The sequence below is a fragment of the Balaenoptera ricei genome, chromosome 16 (genome assembly GCF_028023285.1).
Source record: "Balaenoptera ricei isolate mBalRic1 chromosome 16, mBalRic1.hap2, whole genome shotgun sequence".
Taxonomy (NCBI): domain Eukaryota; kingdom Metazoa; phylum Chordata; class Mammalia; order Artiodactyla; family Balaenopteridae; genus Balaenoptera; species Balaenoptera ricei.
The window spans coordinates 108,154,994-108,174,568 of NC_082654.1; the positions used below are offsets into that span (position 1 = coordinate 108,154,994).

A 19,575-nucleotide genomic window follows, 5' to 3' on the forward strand; every position below is an offset into this window, starting at 1 on the left:
TACTGTGCATATTTTAACTCTGTACATGGGCGTGATCTGTGTCTTTGATGGCTCTGATCTTGTGTAAGCAAAAAACATAGTGACTGCTGAGATATAGGGAAGGGAATTTCTTTTTCAGTAAGGTCCCTATGAAATTACGTGCTGCGCATACACAAAATATGGAATTGTCTATACAGCATTCATCAAGCACAAATTTACCTTCACAAAGCAAAAATGAAAGTCAAAGAGAGAAGGCACATCTGCTATATTTTTTCATTTTTAAAATAATATCACAGAGTACTTGGAATTCCTTTAAAATGATGCTCTATGTAATTCCACTTACATAAGGTACCTAGAGTTGTCAAATTCATACAGACAGAAAGCAGAAGTGTGGTTGTCGGGACAGGGGAGGGGGAATGGGGAATTAGTGTTTAATGGGCACAGAGTTTCAGTTTGGGAAGATGAAAAAATGTTCTGGGGATGGATGGTGGTGATGGTTGCCCAACAGTGTGAGTATACTTAGTGCTACTGAATCATAGACTTAAAAGTGGATATGATGGTACATTTTATGTTATGTATATTTTACCACAATAAAAAAAATTTAAAAAGACACTATATCCTGATAATTTCAGACACATCTCCCATTTACTGGTAATCCCCCCTGAGAATGTATTCTCTCTCCATACTGAATGCATTTTTGATTCTTTTCCTTTGGGTGCCCTGTTCAGCATTTTAGATTATTTTAATAGCTAAAGCCATGCTCTCATTTTTCCCCCCGTGACAAAGAGTGGGAATCGGGGCATTCGTCTCTCACCATTTGTTTGAGAGCCGCACAGAAGTCTTACGGGATTGGAGGGGTGGGGTCACTCACATGGAGTTATCTTACCCACTGCTTCCTTGCCTACTGGCCCGGGGGAAACCTGCCCTCCACTGTGTTAAAAGTGTAGTGTATTAAATAGAAAATTTGAGGTGAAGTTAGAGCAACAGATCAGTAGACAACTGCCATCGAAAAGGTAGTTTGTCACTCACAGATCCCAAGAGGAGGATCCCATACCATGGGAGGGCCACGTGGGGAAGCTCCAGGGTCGGTCAGGAGGCAGAGGGAGGGGGGGGGAATGTGGGTGAGAGCCTTTACCGTGGTTTCCATGAGAAGGAACAAGCGAGGCAGGGTCAGCAGGTTCAGGGCTGGCTGGTTTGGGTCATTTCAGGGCTCTGGGTGTAGGGGCTTCTCTAGTTGTCTGGCTCCTGGCCCTGGGTGACTAGGGTGGGGGGAGAGTGAGCACCCCATAGGGGAGGTGGTGGCAGGTGTGGACTTACTTGGCTGCTCAGAGGGGACCTGACCAGCCTCTAGCCAGGACCTCAACACTGGGTCAAGAGAATGTTACGTCTACCAGGCCATCTCTTCCCAGCAGAGAGGCAGCACCTCTGGGTGTTACGGCACCACAAATCCACGTGGACTTGAGCGTCCGTGTTTGAGAAGCGGCTGTAAACTACGGCCTCCCCTTTGTCAAGGCAGACTCCAGCCTGAGCTCAACAGAGACATGTTGCCCTGAGTCGACTGACCCAGGTGGGTTGTTTGGCCCAATGCCACAAAGGTTTCAGGCTAGGGGTTCCACATACATCACAAGAGGGGGTCCCTCACCTCGGAGCCTCTTCTGGGCTTAGTTGCCCTACACAGAAAAAAAAACCTGACGCTTGAGAGCATATTTACACACCTGGGAATGACCACCCAAAGGTGGAGAGTGTGAATGCCTCGGATGGAGGAGGTGGGTGTCAGAAACAAGAAGTGGGTTCCACAGAAGTGATGCCTCGTCCCCCATAATGATGCCTCAATAGGATTGATTCCATCAGCACAAAACAAGGAGTTCTTGGTCCATTTATTCATTTGGGAATGTTTCCACGAGCAGGAGTAAAGGTTAGAATGAAAACTTGAACCCAGATTGAAAAGGGCTTTGGGTCATGTGTATGTGTGTGTGTCTAGTAAAAGGCAACAGTCTTGAAAGCTTTAAATGCTAGAAACTCTGATAAATGGAATCAGAGAGTATACATTCTTTCCTGCCTGTCATCTTTTATTCAGTGTAATATTTTTGAAAAACATTTCATCCATGTTTTTGTGGGTATCAATAGTTTATTCCTTTTTTAATGCTGAGTTGAATTCCATTATATGAATGTAATTTGTTTTTTCATTTTCCTCTTAATGGACATTGGGGTTGTTTCTGGGTTTTGTCTAATATGCCTAAAGCTCCTGTGGACATTCTTGTATACTTCTTTCTTGTTTTCATTTGCTTGAGTAAATATCTAAAAGTGTAATTACTGGGTCATAGTGCAGGCACACATTTAATTTTATGAGAAACTTCCAAAATTGTGCCATTTTATACTTCTATAAACAATGTTGGACAGTTATAATTGTTCTATATCATTACCGACATTAGATGTTATTTGTCCTTTTCATTTTAGCCATTTTAGTGGCTATGTACTGATGACTGATGATACTGAGCAATTTTTCATGTGTTTATTAATCATTTATATATATATATATATATAGTGTGTGTGTGTGAAGTGCCTATTCAAATCTTTTGCCCAGAGTTAGTTTTGTTGGGTTTTCTGTGAATTATTAACTTGGAAGGGAGCTATTTATATATTTTGGTATCAAGTCTTTTGTCATGTATATTTATTACAGCTATTTTCTCCTACTCTGGAGACTTTTCCTGTCTATTTCCTTTTTTTTTTTTTAAAGAGTTTTTGATGTGGACCATTTTTAAAGTCTTTATTGAATTTGTTTCACTCTTGCTTCTGTTTTATGTTTTGGTTTTTTTTTGGCCGCAAGGCATGTGGGATCTTAGCTCCCTGACCAGGGATCGAACCCTCACCCCCTGAATTGGAAGGTGAAGTCTTAACCACTGGACTGCCAGGGAAGTCTGTCCTGTCTATTTCTTAATAGTATCTTTTGATGACTAAAAATTTCTAATTTTCATGAAGGCTATTTTATGTTTTCTACCTCTATTATGTTAATGTGACTAATTACATTGATTTTCACATGCTAAATAATGGGTTTCCTGCACAAACCCTACTTGGTCATGAAATATTATGCTTTTTACATATCATTGGATTTGATTTGCTACTATTTGATTAAGGATTCTTATGCTTATGTTTATGAGGGTGATTTGTGTGTATTTCAGATCAGTGTTATGCTGCCCTTATAAAACTGAGAAGTATTCCCTTCTGAAAGTTTGTATAAAATTAGTGTCTTTTTTTCCCCTTAAATGTTTGATAATATCTAACAGTAAAACTACTTGACTTTGGAATTATTTAAATAAGGTTTCAGATTACAAATGCAGTTTCTTTAAATAGATATAAGGTTTTCAGATTATCTATTTCTTGTCTTTTTTTTTTTTGGTAATTTGTACTCGAGAAACTTTTCTATTTCGTCTAATTATATTTACAGTATATATGGCATAACATTGTTTGAAAATAGATTGCCTAATTTCCAAACATTTGGAGACTTCCCAGGTATCTTTTTTTTTTTTTAATTTTACACTTTATTTATTTATTTATTTTTGGCTGTGTTGGGTCTTCGTTTCTGTGCGAGGGCTTTCTCTAGTTGTGGCGTTTGGGGGCCACTCTTCATCGCGGTGCACGGGCCTCTCACTGTCGTGGCCTCTCTTGTTGCGGAGCACAGGCTCCAGACGCGCAGGCTCAGTAGTTGTGGCTCACGGGCCTAGTTGCTCCGCGGCATGTGGGATCCTCCCAGACCAGGGCTCGAACCCGTGTCCCCTGCATTGGCAGGCAGATTCTCAACCACTGCGCCACCAGGGAAGCCCCCCCCAGGTATCTTTTTGTTAGTGCTTTCTAATCAAATTATGTTGTATTCAAAAAAAAACATTCTTGGTATGATTTTAATCTTTTTGAAATTTTTGAGACTTGTTTTATGGGTCAACATATAGTTTATCTTGGGTGATGTTCCACGTGCACATGAAAAGAATGTAAATTCTGCAATTATTGGGTGTATGTTCTATAATGTCGATTAAGTTATGTTGATTGATAGTGTCCAAACGTTCTTTGTCCTTACTGACTTAATGTCTACTTGACCTATCAACTATTGGGAAGAGTATGTTGGAATCTCCACCTATAATTCTGTCTGTTCTCCTTTTAATTCTATCAAATAATGTATTTCAACCCTGTATTATTTAAGCATTTTATGCTTCAGGTATTTTGATGCTCTATTAAAAGCATACACATTTAGGAATTTTAAGTATTCTTGACAAAGTGCCCACTTTATCATTATGAAATGTTCTTCTTTATCTATGTCAATACTCCTTTTTCCTGAAGTCTACTTTTTCTGGCATGAATATAGTTATTTCAGCTTTCTGATGATTAGCATGAACATGATGTATCTTTTTCCATTCATTTACTTTTTTTTTTTTTACTTCAAATATAGACTTTACTGTAAAGTTTACATATGGGCTTTGATTGAGGGTTTTACATAAAAATGCACACATAGGTAGTGTGTTCTCACTATAGCACCCTTTCTCCATCTTGTGGACTCTTTGCTTTACCATCCATCTCTCTTCTACTCCTTTAGTTGTTTGACAGAAGTAAAGCAGCAACATCCTCCACCCTTCCCACTTTCTTCTTTTTTTTTTTATTGGAGTAGAGTCGCTTTACAATGTTGTGTTAGTTTCTACTGTACAGCAAAGTGAATCAGCTATACGTACACATATATCCCCTTCTTTTTGGATTTCCTTCCCATTTAGGTCACCAGAGAGCATTGAGTAGAGTTTCCTGTGCTATACAGTAGGTTCTCATTAGTTATCTATTTTATACTCCATTCATTTACTTCTTTTTTAATAAATTTTTATTTATTTTATTTATTTATTTTTGGCTGCATTGGGTCTTCGTTACTGCACGCGGGCTTTCTCTAGTTGCAGTAAGCGGGGGCTACTCTTAGTTGCAGTGCGCGGGCTTCTCATTGTGGTGGCTTCTCCTGTTGCAGAGCACGGGCTCTAGGCATGCAGGCTTCAGTAGTTGTGGCACGAGGGCTCAGTAGTTGTGGCTCGCGGGCTCTAGAGCGCAGGCTCAGGCGTTGTGGTGCATGGGCTTAGTTGCTCTGTGGCATGTGGGATCTACCCAGACCAGGGTTCGAACCCATGTCCCCTGCCTTGGCAGGTGGATTCTTAACCACTGTGCCACCAGGGAAGCCCCATTCATTTACTTTTAACCTATCTGTGTCTTTATATTTAAAGTGGGTTGCTTGGAAACATACTATAGTTTGATATTGCTTTTTTGTCCAGACTGGCAAGTTTCTCCTTTAACTGCTATCTTTAATCCATTTATATTTAATGCGATTACTATGTTTGAGTGTAAGTCTACTGCTTTGCTATTAGTTTTCTATTTTTCCTATGTGTATTTTTTTTTCTTTTTCTGCCTTCATTTACAATTGAGTATTTTTCACTATTATACCTTATCACTTTTCTTGGATTATTACTATCCCACTTTGTTTTATTTTCTTCAGTGGTTGTCCTACGGTTTATGTTATGCACCTTCAATTTATCACAATCTGTATTCAGGCAATGTTATACCATATATACTATAAATATAATTAATTTAAATAAAGTAATACATATTTTTATAAAATATAGTAAGAATTTTACAACTGTATACTTATATTTTCCCCTCCTGTTCTTTGTTGTCAGTCTTTTACTTCTATATATATTATAAACACAAATCAATAAGAGTTTCAAAATTACATTATTGTTCCTTTTCCTGGGATAAACTCTGTTATTTTTAATACTGTGATGGATTTTTACTAATTTAAAGTATTTTTGCATTCATATTAATAAATTAAATTAAGTATAATTTTGTTTCTTTACACTACCTTTTTCCAGTTGTGGCATCGAGGTTATACCAGTCTCGTGAAATGACTGGGAGAGCGTCCATCATTTTATATCCCCTGACCGCCATCCTCCTCCACCTGGGCTGCTGCAGCAGCCTGGGATCTGGTCTTTACCCGTTCACTCTTGTCTTGCCACACACTTCTGCCCCCAAGACTGTTTCCCACAGTGCAGTGATTCTTCTAACACTATTTACAATAGCCAGGACATGGAAGCAACCTAAATGTCCATCGACAGATGAATGGATAAAGAAGATGTGGTACATATATACAATGGAATATTACTCAGCCATAAAAAGGAACAAAACTGGGTCATTTGTAGAGATGTGGATGGACCTAGAGACTCATACAGAGTGAAGTAAGTCAGACAGAGGAAAACAAATATCGTATATTAACGCATATATGTGGAATCTAGAAAAATGGTACAGATGAACCTATTTGCAAAGCAGAAATAGACACAGATGTAGAGAACAAGCATATGGACACCAAAGGCGGAAAGGGGGGGGGGTGGGATGAATTGGGAGATTGGGATTATATATATACGCTACTATGTATAAAATAGATAACTGATGAGAACCTGCTGTATAGCACAGGGAACTCTTCTCAGTGCTCCATGATGACCTAAATGGGAAGGAAATCCCAAAAAGAGGGGATATAAGTATACATATAGCTGATTCACTTTGCTGTACAGCAGAAACTAACACAACATTGTAAAGCAACTATACCCCAATTAAAAATAAATAAATAAAATATACATCCCTTGACTTGAACAGTTCAGAGCTCGTCTTAGTAACTCAGTAACTATTTGTTTTCTGGGGTTTCTCTACCACCGTATCAGCTGCAATGATGTCACTTGACCAGAAGACCAGTATTGGGTCACAACAGCTTTTCTATCCATATTCCCACTTTATGTGGAGTTTCAGTTGTACCAATGGTGGTATTAACAGCTACTGCCCCACCATCATTTTTCATGCAGTTACTTGTGTGGTGTGATCTGGAGTCTGAATAGATGGGGAACATTTAGTGAATGGTCATGGGTATGGCATTGCAAATGCAGTGACCTGACATTCTCTGTATTTTCCCTGAGTTTGGGGTCCAGGGTAGACTTTTACAGCAGGACATAGTGTTTAAATAATTGGTATAAAAATCTTTCCAAAAAATTTTGCCTCTTCATAGAGGTGGAGACAACCCTCTAAGGTATAGTTTCTACTTAGAGCTATTCCTTCCAGAGATGCAGGCGAGGTGCCATTTCTGAAACTTTTCCAAAAGAAATATGTCAAGTGCAACATTTTTTCCATTTTAGTTTATGCTTTTCACTGTTCTCCCTTCATCAATAAATGGTGGGATTTCCTTTACCTTCCTGATGCCCTTGTAGAAAGTGGGCTAATGCACTGAAAGATAATCATTCCAGTTTTATTGAGGAGAACGTTGAGGCTAACAGAAGTTGTGTAAGTGGCCCCGGGACACACGTGACCATGCAGCAGAGCAGGGACGCAAAATACACCCTACGGTCAGACTTGATTTTGATCTCAGGGCTGTGGTTTCTTCACTTCTTTGAGCACCAGTGTCCTCATAGGATTGACGTGAGGAATTAAAGAAGGTGGTACGTAAAGTATACATCCGATAAAGTTCCCACCACTGGGGACTGAAGCACTGTCTATAATTCAGTTTAACAATTTAGTAGAAGGTTTTTTTGAGCGCTTACTGGTACCAGACCTTTTGTCAGGTTCCGTGGGCAAAAAAAAAGGTGATTGAGAAATGGTCCCCCACCCTTCCGGCATCACCGATTGGCATGGGATGAGAATCAGACACGAGCAGGCATGTGAAGTCGCAGGGCCAAGTCTATATCAGCAGAACAGTGGGAGCTGGGAGCAGGAAGGGGCAGGTGATTCATTTTGCCTGGCAGGGTTTTGCAAGACTTCAGAGAGGAAGTGGCACTGGAGGTAAATCTTGACGGAAGAGTGAAATTTCATCAGATAGAGGATGTGGGTAGGGCACTTGGAACAGAGGGAGGGCGGATTGCAGACAGACCTTGGTGAACTGCCTTGGGCGTGCGGCTGCGGAATCCTAGGAGGTCTTGGATTAATAGTCAACCTTGCTGTCGTTTCTTTGTCACTGTGTCTTTTCTTTGAAATGAATGGAGATTTTTCGGCTTTTATCCTTGTTTTTCTCCTCTCTGGGTTACAGTGGCAGGTTGCTTTAGTTTCCCTTGATAAACTGACTGGTCCGGGTAGCATTTCAGTTTTTATTTCTGGAACGAGGCCAAAATATTTCTTTCACACACAGTGCTGACTAAATTGTCCATTCCTTTCCTTTCCTTTTTCTGCAACCATCTTCAGCCTGTTTGTACCATCTGAAAAACTTCTTTGCAGTGAGTGACATTTTGCAGTCATTGATTGTCGAGTCTACCGCCTTGGGCTGCTATCGGTGCTGGAAAGCAAGGTTACGTGGCTGATTTTGAGCTGGTCTGCCCTTGCTGCTGTAACAACCAAGCCCCTTGGTGCATTGTAACACCCTGTTTATTTCACACCCGATCACTGGCATATTGAGCAACAGACAGCGCTTTCTCTGTCAGTTTTTCCTTTAAGGTTAGCTTAAGCCAGGGGTGTCTTATTTTTTGTGTTTTCTTAAAATCGGAGAAATCTAGTTTCAAGTGGTAAATCAACCAAAGTAGGATTTTAGAGGCTCATTCCTGGGGCAAGGGGGAGAAGGCACTCGATTAAATATATGCAAGCAAATACTTACTGAATCTCATTACGAGAGCATTTCTACTTCATGAGACGTAGGAGATTTGGTTGTGGCCATCAAGGAACTTAGAATCATGGAGAATTATATTAAGTATTAGATATTAATATTAGATAAAATAACAAGATGTAATCAAGGGAATTAAAGCAATATAAAATGTACACAGGAATGTGAGCAGAGAAAGGGCTAAAGCTAAATATACTTGATTTGGTTCCATCATGACTTTGACCTCCAGCAAATGTTAAATAATGGTAATGACAAGATTTCATACAACCACACATCATTATCCAACTGTGTACTTGTCTATGTACTTAGGATCTTAAAAAAGTAACATACTGACTCTAGAAAGAAAGAATTACATATTCTTCTTTTTCCATGTTTTCGTGTTGAGGGGAACTGCAGGCCGCTCAAGTGGACAGACATCCAGAAGACAAGGGGCGCTCGCCAGGAGGGACTGAGATCTGTGCTGGGCAGGGGAGTGGAGGGAAGGATATTTTGGCTGAACAAAGGTTTCCTTTAACTGAATTGCAAGGGAGGCAAAGAGGAGAAAAACCTGGACTTTCATTCCTTCACTGTGGAAAGTTCTAGAGTCAATAGAAGACCGTAAAACACAATGTAATTTGGGAATTGATGTTGAAAGTCAACGAGTAGAGTTGAAAATAGTTGCTGCCTATTTCCATCAATAACTAACTAGACCAGACGGGAGAACCAGGCAACAAATAATAGCAGAAAATTCCCATAACACAGTGAGGTTTTCCCCAGTCAGTCAGCCACAAACCGATTGTCTGTCCTGAGGGTTTTCAGATTAGTTTCCAAGGAGTCAGGAAAAGGATAGAATTCTACCTTACGCTTCCTACCTAAATCTCTTGGGCAGTGGTTCTCAAACTATAGTGTGCATCAAATTCACCTGGTGGGCATGTTTAAAATACAGTTTCTGATTCCACAGGTAGGGCCTGAGAATGTGCATTTCTAAGAAATTCTCGGGAGATACTGATGCTGCTAGCCCAGGGACCACACTTTGAGAACCACTCCTTTGGGGCCAGTGGGGCCCATGACCATGTCCTTGTGTTGGCCCCTGGGCTCTTATCAACCCTGAGATCACTTTGGGAAAAATCAAACTACGGAAGAGGATCTTGGTCTACCACTGAATCCAGTCCTTTCCTTTTGTTATTTAAAGTGGCTCTAAGTTTCATCTACTTAAAATGCTGCATCTGGTTTTGAATGGTCTGATTCATTTGTGGATGAAATTACTCCTACGGCAATAAGTATTTATTTAGTGTTCTCCTTTCCCTAGCAAAGCCTGAGGTTTGATTTCTTTATACATATATTTTGATCATCACCATCATTCATGCTGAAATGAGAGAGCAAAGATCTCAGTCACCCCAGTGTATTTTTAGTATCCAAGCACAAGCACTTGATTATTATTTTCTGTTGAGGTTGTCATATGTTCCAGTCATTGCCAATAAAAGAGAAAAGCACTTTTTGTACATATAGTACCAAATAGGTTTGTCTACAGTGACCAAAAATAGAGTTTTCATTCCATGTTATTTTACACATCCTACTTCTCCCCTGCTTCCCCAAATAGACATATAAGACTAGATTTATTGGATTTTCGTGACTTATACAGAAGTACAGACGTCATTTTAGTGTATCTAGGATAAAGATTTTCTTCCCAGAGTAAAAGCTTCTGAAACTATGCAAATAAAGTTATGTTATTTATTATAGCATTAACTTAAGATACATTCTTCTGAATAGTTCAGCCTGGGTTTGGGATTTAACTTTCTTTTGCCCCCATGTGTATACAAATAAATACGCTGAAAGTTTCTTGAGGAATGGGATATTTACATAGTTTTAACTTACCTTCCCTCTGAATATTTATTAAATACAATGATGAAAAGAGTAGCTTTACGGTGAGAAGTCCAGCAGATCCCATCTTAATCAAGTGATCAAAGTTAACATGAGTAACTCCCAGATCGAAGTCCTGTGCCACTTGATGGGAAGCAATGAGAAGAACACGACATCCATCTGGGATGTTCTGGAACCCTCCTACATTGTCGGTGGGAATGTAAGTTGGTACAGCCACTATGGAAAACAGTATGGAGGTTCCTCAAAAAACTAAAAACAGAGCTACCATATGATCCAGCGATCCCACTCCTGGGCATATATGCAGAGAAAACTCTAATTTGAAAAGATACATGCACCCCAATGTTCATAGCAACACTATTTACAATAGCCAAGACATGGAAGCAACCTAAATGTCCACTGACAGATGAATGGATAAAGAAGATGTGGTACATATATACAATGGAATGCTACTCAGCCATATAAAAGAATGAAATAATGCCATTTGCCGCATCATGGATGGACCTAGAGATTACCATACTAAGTGAAGTAAGTCAGACAGAGAAAAACAAATATCATATGATATCACTTATATGTGGAATCTAACATATGATACAGATGAACTTCTTTACGAAACAGAGTCAGACTCAGAGACATAGAGAACAGACTTATGGTTACCAAAGGGGAAAGAGGGTAGGGGAGGGATAAATTAGGAGTTTGGGATTAGCAGATACAAACTACTATATATAAAATAGATAAACAACAAGGACCTACCATATAGCACAAGGGAACTATATTTAATATCTTGCAATAAACTATATAAAATCTGAAAAAGAAGTTATATATAATCATATGTTTAATTGAATCACTTTGATGTACACCTGAAACTAACACAACATTGTGAATCAACTATACATCGATAAAAAAAAAAATCTGGGGCTTCCCTGGTGGCGCAGTGGTTAAGAATCTGCCTGCCAATGCAGGGGACACGGGTTCGAGCCCTGGTCTGGGAAGATCCCACATGCCACGGGGCAACTAAGCCCGTGAGCCACAACTACTGAGCCTGCGTGTCTAGAGCCTGTGCTCCACAACAAGAGAAGCCAGGACAATGAGAAGCCCGCACACCGCGATGAAGAGTAGCCCCCGCTCGCCGCAACTAGAGAAAGCCCACGCACAGAAACGAAGACCCAACACAGCCAAAAATTAATTAATTAATTAATTAAAAAAAAAAAAATCTGGGATATTCCTATCCAAAATGCAAACCTGAATCTGATCATGAGGAAATACCAAACAAACTCAAATGGGAGGATATTCTACAAAATTACTGACCTGTAATCTTCAAAAGTGCCAAAGTCATGAAGGTTAAGGGAAGGCTAGAGGGCCATTCCATACTGAAGGGTGCTGAAGAGACAGGAGAACCGCATGCCGTGTGGATTCTGAAGGGCATGGGGAATCCTTTTGTTATAAAAATATTATTGGGACATTTGAAACAATTTCAGTGAAACCTGAGAATTTGATGATAGTCCTCTGTTAGTATTAATTTCCCGATTTTGGTGGTTTCTTGTGCTTATGTAGGTTATGTGCTTGTTTGTAGGAAATAACGCACTGAAGTGTTCAGGAATGAAGGGGCGTAGGGTCAACTCTCAAAAGGTTCAGGAAAAAAAAAAGTTTCTCATATCGTATTTGCAACTTTTCTGAAACTTGTGATTGTTTACAATAAATTCACTGAGGGCATGCCTTTTAATCCACGAATCAGTGGAGACAGAGGTACAATACCTGATTGTTTGGCCTATTCTCGAGGTTGGCAATCTACAACCACAAAATTCTCTCCCATGTGTTTAGAGATCATAAAAGTATTCCTGGTGCTACCTGCAAGTGGGAGGTAGGGTGAGTCCAAGGTGAATACAGGCCCTTCCTCGGGATGGCACAGTGGTGTGTGAAAATGAGAACAAAACAGAACAAAATAAGCACTGACTGGTCCGCCCGATGGCCACACTGAGCTCTGCACAGAACTGGCTGTGCCTCGCCATGCTTTGTAACTGATGATGTAGGTTCTCCAAGGCCGCTCAGGTTACATGGTGCCTTGACTGTGCTTTTGGGCAGATATCGTGGTCATGTTTCTTAACTGTATCTGAAGGCAAAACATGAGCGGCATATGTCTTGGAGAAGAAACACAAATAGAAGGAAGTACAAAAAGAAAAAAAATTAGTGGATTCTATTTTGTTCCCTTCCAGTCAATCTCATGCGTGAATAACGGCATTCAAACATTTTGTCGGGATGTAGTTTTGTAAGCTGAAGAGTCGCGTCTGTCTTTTACTTCTGTGCTTTGTCCCTCCCCCAGGGGGATACCCATAATCCCATTTTGGCCAGCAAGCTTGCCCTCGTGGCTGGTGGGGCACCAGTTTTATCTCTTGTTAAGGCTGTCATTTTATGGCGAATGCTTAGTAATGCTTCACTCTGGGGTAGAAAAGAAATTGGCCTTTTCAGCCACGAAAGTCTTCAAATGATGGGACTCTCAGTCAACTTGTCTCGGAAGCTTCAGTCAGAGGCCTCTTCTAGAAAGGCTGCATTTCCTTTGTTTCCTCTGTGCTTGCAGCAGGGCAGGGCTGGGACTGGGGGGTGGCGGGGTGGACACGGAGGCCCCAGGACATAGAATTCAACTCTTAGGGTTGTGCAAGGGCAGGGTGGGCGCCTTCTTAAATGTGTTGTAGGCACCTCACGGCCTCGTCCTGGTCCTGGTCCTGGTCCTGCAGCCTGGCCCACGACCATCTGGGTTCACCTCTCTTTTGTGTGTCAAGAAGCAGCTAGGAGATGCCAATGCTCGGAATTTTTCCCACCATGCTCCCCGATATCATAACCTTTTTTGACAAATAGCATTTCCAGGGTACAGTAGGTGACAGTTTCATCACATTTTTGCCATCACACGAGATACCAAGTTTCCAGCCACATACCCAAAGCTCAGTTTTCTCTACTTGGCCAAGGTCTCATTTTGGTTCTGTTTCTTGTAGCATCCTACTTCCAGGTAGGAAATTCTGTATCAGTGAGGAATTTTATACAGCTGTCACTGACAGAAGCCTCCACACAGTGGCTCAAATGAATTTATGAATTTGCTTTTGTCTTGCAATGAGAAACCTGGAGGTCGGCAGCCCAGGGCTGGCGTGGTGACTTCCTGAGACCCAGGATCCTTCTGTCTTTCCACTGAACCATCCTTAGCATTGCTTGTCTCCTTGTGATCACAATGTGGCTGCCCCTTCTCCAGCATTGCATCTGCATGCCAGTCAGAGAGAAGACAATGGGCAAAAGGTGCATGCCAGAGGAGTCTACCTCTGTAGTAAGTAGGTTTCTCACAAGCGCAGCTAGGAGCTCATGCTTCTGTCCCCTTGGTCACTGTTGTGTCCTCCAGCAACCCTGTCTGTAAGGGAAGCTGAAATCTCGTTGTTACTGTTTTTTTAATTTCGTTCTCTTTTACTTTTATTTTATTTACTTTTAGCTAAGCACATTGCCATCCCCAACAAGAGTTTGCTTATTATGGGGACAATAGCTATTGGGCAGGTAGTCTTGTCATAGCTCTGCTTGGCTTCTTTTGCAAACATGTCACTTCACATGACAGGGAAATAGCCATCTAGGTGGCCTTTGGCAGGCTCCAACTTGGACCACTGCCTCATCATCCCCACTACAGAAAGGAACGTTTTTGCTTTCACTTCCTGTATGTCAGCCTCAGGGAGGACTCTGGGTCCTCGGGGGTGGCACGTCCATCCCTGTGGTCACAGGGACATGAGCCACGCTTGTCATCTCTGCCTTATGCAGGGGGAGGGGCGGTTTCCCTGAGGATGGGACAATGACAGATGAAAACAGGTGACAATATTGCTGCCCTAAATTGAGAAAGATCTGATCAGTTTATATGTATTGACAAAGACAAAAGAAGAGGACTGCAGGTGGAAAGGAAACCATATTTGAAGCAGGAACGTGAGTAGGGTGTACATTGTTCTATAAGGATCGGGAGCCTTGCTTGACTACAGAAGACCAGGAACCAAGGATGAAATAGGGAAGGGCCGAGGGGCTGGGAGCTGAGAAGCATTTCCGTTCCCTCCAGTGAGGTTGTTTAGGCTCTTCTGCCTACAGAGGTGACATGATCCATTGACAAAATACCTGGCCACCTTACTCCTCTGTCCCACTTGGGGTTTTTTGTTTCTTTTTTTGGTTTTTTTTTTTAATATCTTTTTTTTTTTTTTAACATCTTTATTGGAGTATAATTGCTTTACAATGGTGTGTTAGTTTCTGCTGCATAACAAAGTGAATCAGCTATACATATACATATATCCCCATATCTCCTCCCTCTTGGGTCTCCCTCCCACCCTCCCTATCCCACCCCTCTAGGTGGTCACAAAGCACCCAGCTGATCTCCCTGTGCTATGCGGCTGCTTCCCACTAGCTATCTGTTTTACATTTGGTAGTGTATATATGTCAATGCTACTCTCTCACTTCGTCCCAGCTTACGCTTCCCCCTCCCCGTGTCCTCAAGTCCATTCTCTACATCTGCGTCTTTATTCCTGTCCTGCCCCTAGGTTCATCAGTACCATTTTTTTAGATTCCATATATGTGCGTTAGCATATGGTGTTTGTTTTTCTCTCTCTCTTTTTTTAAAATTTATTTATTTTATTTATTTATTTTTGGCTGCGTTGGGTCTTCATTGCTGCACATGGGCTTTCTCTAGTTGCGGCGAGCGGGGGCTACTCTTTGTTGCAGTGCGTGGGCTTCTCACTGCGGTGGCTTCGCTTGTTGCGGAGCACAGGCTCTAGGCGCGCGGGCTTCAGTAGTTGTGGTACGTGTGCTCAGTAGTTGTGGCTCATGGGCTCTAGAGCGCAGGCTCAGTAGTTGTGGCTTGAGGGCTTAGTTTCTCCGCGGCATGTGGGATCTTCCTGAACCAGGGCTCGAACCCGTGTCCCCTGCATTGGCAGGCGGATTCTCAACCACTGTGCCACCAGGGAAGCCCATGAAGGGAAGCCCTCTTTCTGACTTACTTCACTCTGTATGACAGACTCTAGGTCCATCCACCTCCCTGCTCATTTTTCTCATACATTAGTTAGCATTAGGTTCAGCTGAGACAGAAAATCTCAAATGATCGTTACTTATAGTTGCTTAAAATAGACATGATTTTTTCTCTCACATAAAAGCCCAGGTGGGCAGCCCAGGGCTGGCACGATGCCTCATGGTTTCAGGGACCCGAGCTGCTGCTACCTTGCTTCTTTACATGTGGCTTCAACCTCCTGGCCTGTGGAAACTTGATCCAGGCAGCAGGATGGAGGCAAGGACGAAGTGTAAGGTACTGTGTGTGCTGTCCCTTAAGGAGGGGTCCCAGAAGCTGCCCAGTGACACTTCCGCTTAAGGCCCTTTGTCCAGGTCTGTCACGTGACCACATTTAGCTTCAAGGAGGCCAGGAAATGTATTCTGAGGGGCCCAGCGGCAAGCTCTATTCTGCGGGTGGACAGGAGATTGGACATTGGGAGGCACAGCCTCTTGTTAACCTCTCTGTCTGAAGGTCAGTGTAGGCATCCCCCAGCCGTGGTTCCCAGGGGACCTGGGTGGCATGAATCTGTACTTGTTCCTCCCAGCAGCCCATGGGCATTTCCTACAAGGGTGGATCGTACCTCTGAAAACAGCCTGTGGAGTGTCAGCAGCAGCTTTTACAGGATTATAAAGAATAGCTCTTCTCCACAGAACAACTTAGAATCCTGGCAGCATAGGAAGTTTCACATCCCACTCCTGGGCATATATCCGGACAAAACCATAATTTGAAAAGATACATGCACCCCTATGTTCGTAGCAGCAATATTCCCAATAGCCAAGACATGGAAACAACCTAAATGTCCAGATGAATGGATAAAGAAGATGTGGTACATATATATAATGGAATATTACTCAGCCATAAAAAAGAATGAAATAATGCCATTTGCAGCAACGTGGATGGACCTAGGGATTATCATACTAAGTGAAGTCAGTCAGATAGGGAAAGACAAATACCATATGATACCACTTATATGTGGAATCTAAAATATGACACAAATGAACATATCTACAAAACAGAAACAGACTCACAGACATAGAGAACAGACTTGTGGTTGCCAAGGGGGAGGGGGGAGGGAGAGGGAAGGATTGGGAGTTTGGGGTTAGCAGATGCAAACTATTATATATTGGATGGATAAATAACAAGGTCCTACTGTACAGCACAGGGAACTATATTTTGTGATAAACCATAATGGAAAAGAATATGAAAAAGAATGTATATATGTGTGTGTATATATATATGCGAATCATTTTGCTGTAGAGCAGAAATTAACACAACATTGTAAATCATCTATACTTCAATAAAATAAAAAAAGAAGTTTCACTACTTTTTAGCTGAGATAGAAAAGAGTAGTAGAAAGTTTTCACATGGAAGTCACCTAACTGAATTCTCCAAGGAGACACCATAGCATCAAACTGTGTAGGTTGAAATTTTTTAGAAGGATTCAGAGTTCTTGGATCTCAAATCTCTGCCATTTCTCCCGCGTAGGATTTGCACAGCACAGCGTTGCCTCCTGTGACCCACAGAGGCACATTTCGTTTGACCTGAGACCTCTTATTTGATGCTACATCTTTCTTTTCTTTGGACATTTCTTTTTGGTCTAGAAAAGCTGCTAGAGCTGTATTTAATCCACTGCTCTTGTTAATGATGCAGATACTGTAGACAAAGGGTTTATTCTCCTTGAGAAGGTGAATTCAGTTTGGCTCTAGGGGCCGAGCATTGTCGGATGAGTTGATTACCAGGGGTTGCCTAGCAGGTGAGAATTTGGACCGGTAGGTGGGCTTCTGTGCACCTGCTCTCCACAAGGGTCATAAACCCCACTGACATCTTCTCAGGATTTGCTTTTTTATATGGATTCCATTGTGCCAGAAATGCCTCTTCTCAGTGACTAGTTGGGTCATCGACACCCTCTTTTGGGGTGTGACATAGAAATGGAAATGGAAAAGCTGGAGGGAATCATCATAATATTAAAACGCAAATACTTCGTCATTTAATCATTAAGAACAAAGATTAAGAAAACTCCAAGAGTTGGAAATATCAGGGTTCACACGATCCTTTCACGTAATGAAGGCTACCTCTCTCGAATATGCTCGATGAAGGATCATTCCATCTTTTTCCTGTGGCTTTATTGGACAGAGCTAATTGTTTGAAAGGCTTCTGTTCTACTGAGGAGAAATCAAATTTGAGAAGGAATGTATTTCATTCTCACTGAACGAATATATCTCACTTTCCGTAAAGAAAATACAGGTGTGTGTTACTGCCTGATGCGTCGGGTAATATGAATCACAGTGATCTCTTGCATTTGCGGAGTGTGTTAGGGCTTCCAAGATGCTTTATGTAATACTGTGGGCTCCAAACAGGATAATGTGCAGTTAAGAATCACATAGGCAGGCATTTTTATAATGAGGAAAATTCAGGTTAAGAGCTGTGTTTGCTTTCCTGAGGTTACGCAGGAACGAGCATGTCTCCTCCTTCTCCTCCTGTGTCTTTCTCCTCTGGATGCTGGAGGCCAGGGGAAGCCAGGATGGGTCAGGAGTAGGGGTGGGAGAGGGTGGGGTGGGGCTTGGGGAGCACAGTGGCTGACCTCAGAGAGACGAGCCATTTGGGAGGGACAATTTTCCTCTACCTTTCTAGGTTCTTATGACTGGCTTAATAATTAAATTGACTAGAGACAGATTGACAGGAGAAAAAAACAAATTTACTTACATACAGGGGCTCCATGAGAATATGAGGACAGTCAGGCAATTGAGGCTATGCTATTCTGAGCTAAGGGGCCGGGGGGATGTCGGGGAAGACAGTTCACAGCAAGACGGAAAAGCACGTATTTGTTGAACAGATGTTTGCTGGGCCAAAGAAACAATGGGACACAGGGAGGAACTTTAACAAACAGGCTTTGCTAGATTCCTCCCTGTCTCCCCACCTAGTTCATACTACACTGATGGATGTGAGTGCTCCCTTCCTGGGACAGGTCCGCTATCCAAATTCTTTTAGTCAGTGAGGGGGAGGTTAAAATTTCTGCCTTAGTCTTTTGGGCCTTGATTGTTTTCAGTTCCAAGTAATTCGCATACCAGAGTGGCACATTTTGGGGTGGCCAATTTTGCTCCCCCTACAGAGCCTACCCTTCACCCTTCCTGCATGGTTATAAAAAAATAGGGTATTTGCTTTCCAGACACAGACTTTAACCTCTTCTTGATGAATTAGGGTTACTATTATGAATACTAATTATTAGTTAAGTAGTATTCTTTGACTGTTCATATGATCACACTTTATTTCTAAGACCGTTTTCACGCTGAACATGACGATCAGGAGGGGCAATGTGATCATCTTCATTTTATGATTGGAAGAAGCTGAGATTCCAAGAAGCTAAATTACTTGTGCTTGTAACAGCAAAAATTAGAACTGGAACCAGAACATCTGACTCCAAGTTCATGACTTTGTCTGCAGGATGATATCCTCAGGGTCTGTGGAACAGTGTGTGGCCGGGGCCCCTTCACATAAGGCTGTGGGGCTGCTATGTTTCAAGTTGTGGTCACCTTCGTCATTTTCCATTTTCTTCCCTTTCCCCCCATCCAGGCTACGACCTATATTTGTACGAGCGATGTTCCTGTCTACTTCAGCTCTTTCCTATTTCATGTGTTTGTTTTCATCTGATGGCACCTCAGAAATGAGAGAACCGAGACCATTTAGAACTCTAAGTGTTCATTGAATTGACTAGAGACAGATCCTGAACTGAGTGGCTGTCGATCTACAAGCTTCACAAACCCTGTGACCTCCCTGTAGGCTCCTGGGTGACTGTTCAGATTTGATGCCTCGTCCTGGGTTGTGTTCCAGGCGCAGAGCTTGTGACGGTTGCATTCCAATCAAGTCAGGTCATAGCCCTCACCCTGCCTCTGCACTCTCGTGTGTTACACGTGGGACTGTAGGTAACTGGTACAGAGCTGGTGTTATTCGGGAATAGAACGTTTGTAAAATCTCAGGATGGCTTTAAAGTTTGCATTTCACCTGCAGTTATCCTGTAAGACCCCCGTTTAGGAGAAATAGATCTCTCTTGCTC

The 19,575-nt window shown here is 41.9% G+C and overlaps 1 protein-coding gene across 4 annotated transcripts in view; it reads left to right on the forward strand.

The window, feature by feature from the left end:
• DISC1 (DISC1 scaffold protein) overlaps positions 1-19,575 on the forward strand; it is a 349,458-nt gene that overhangs the window by 219,315 nt on the left and 110,568 nt on the right. The gene's annotated exons all lie outside the window — the stretch shown is intronic.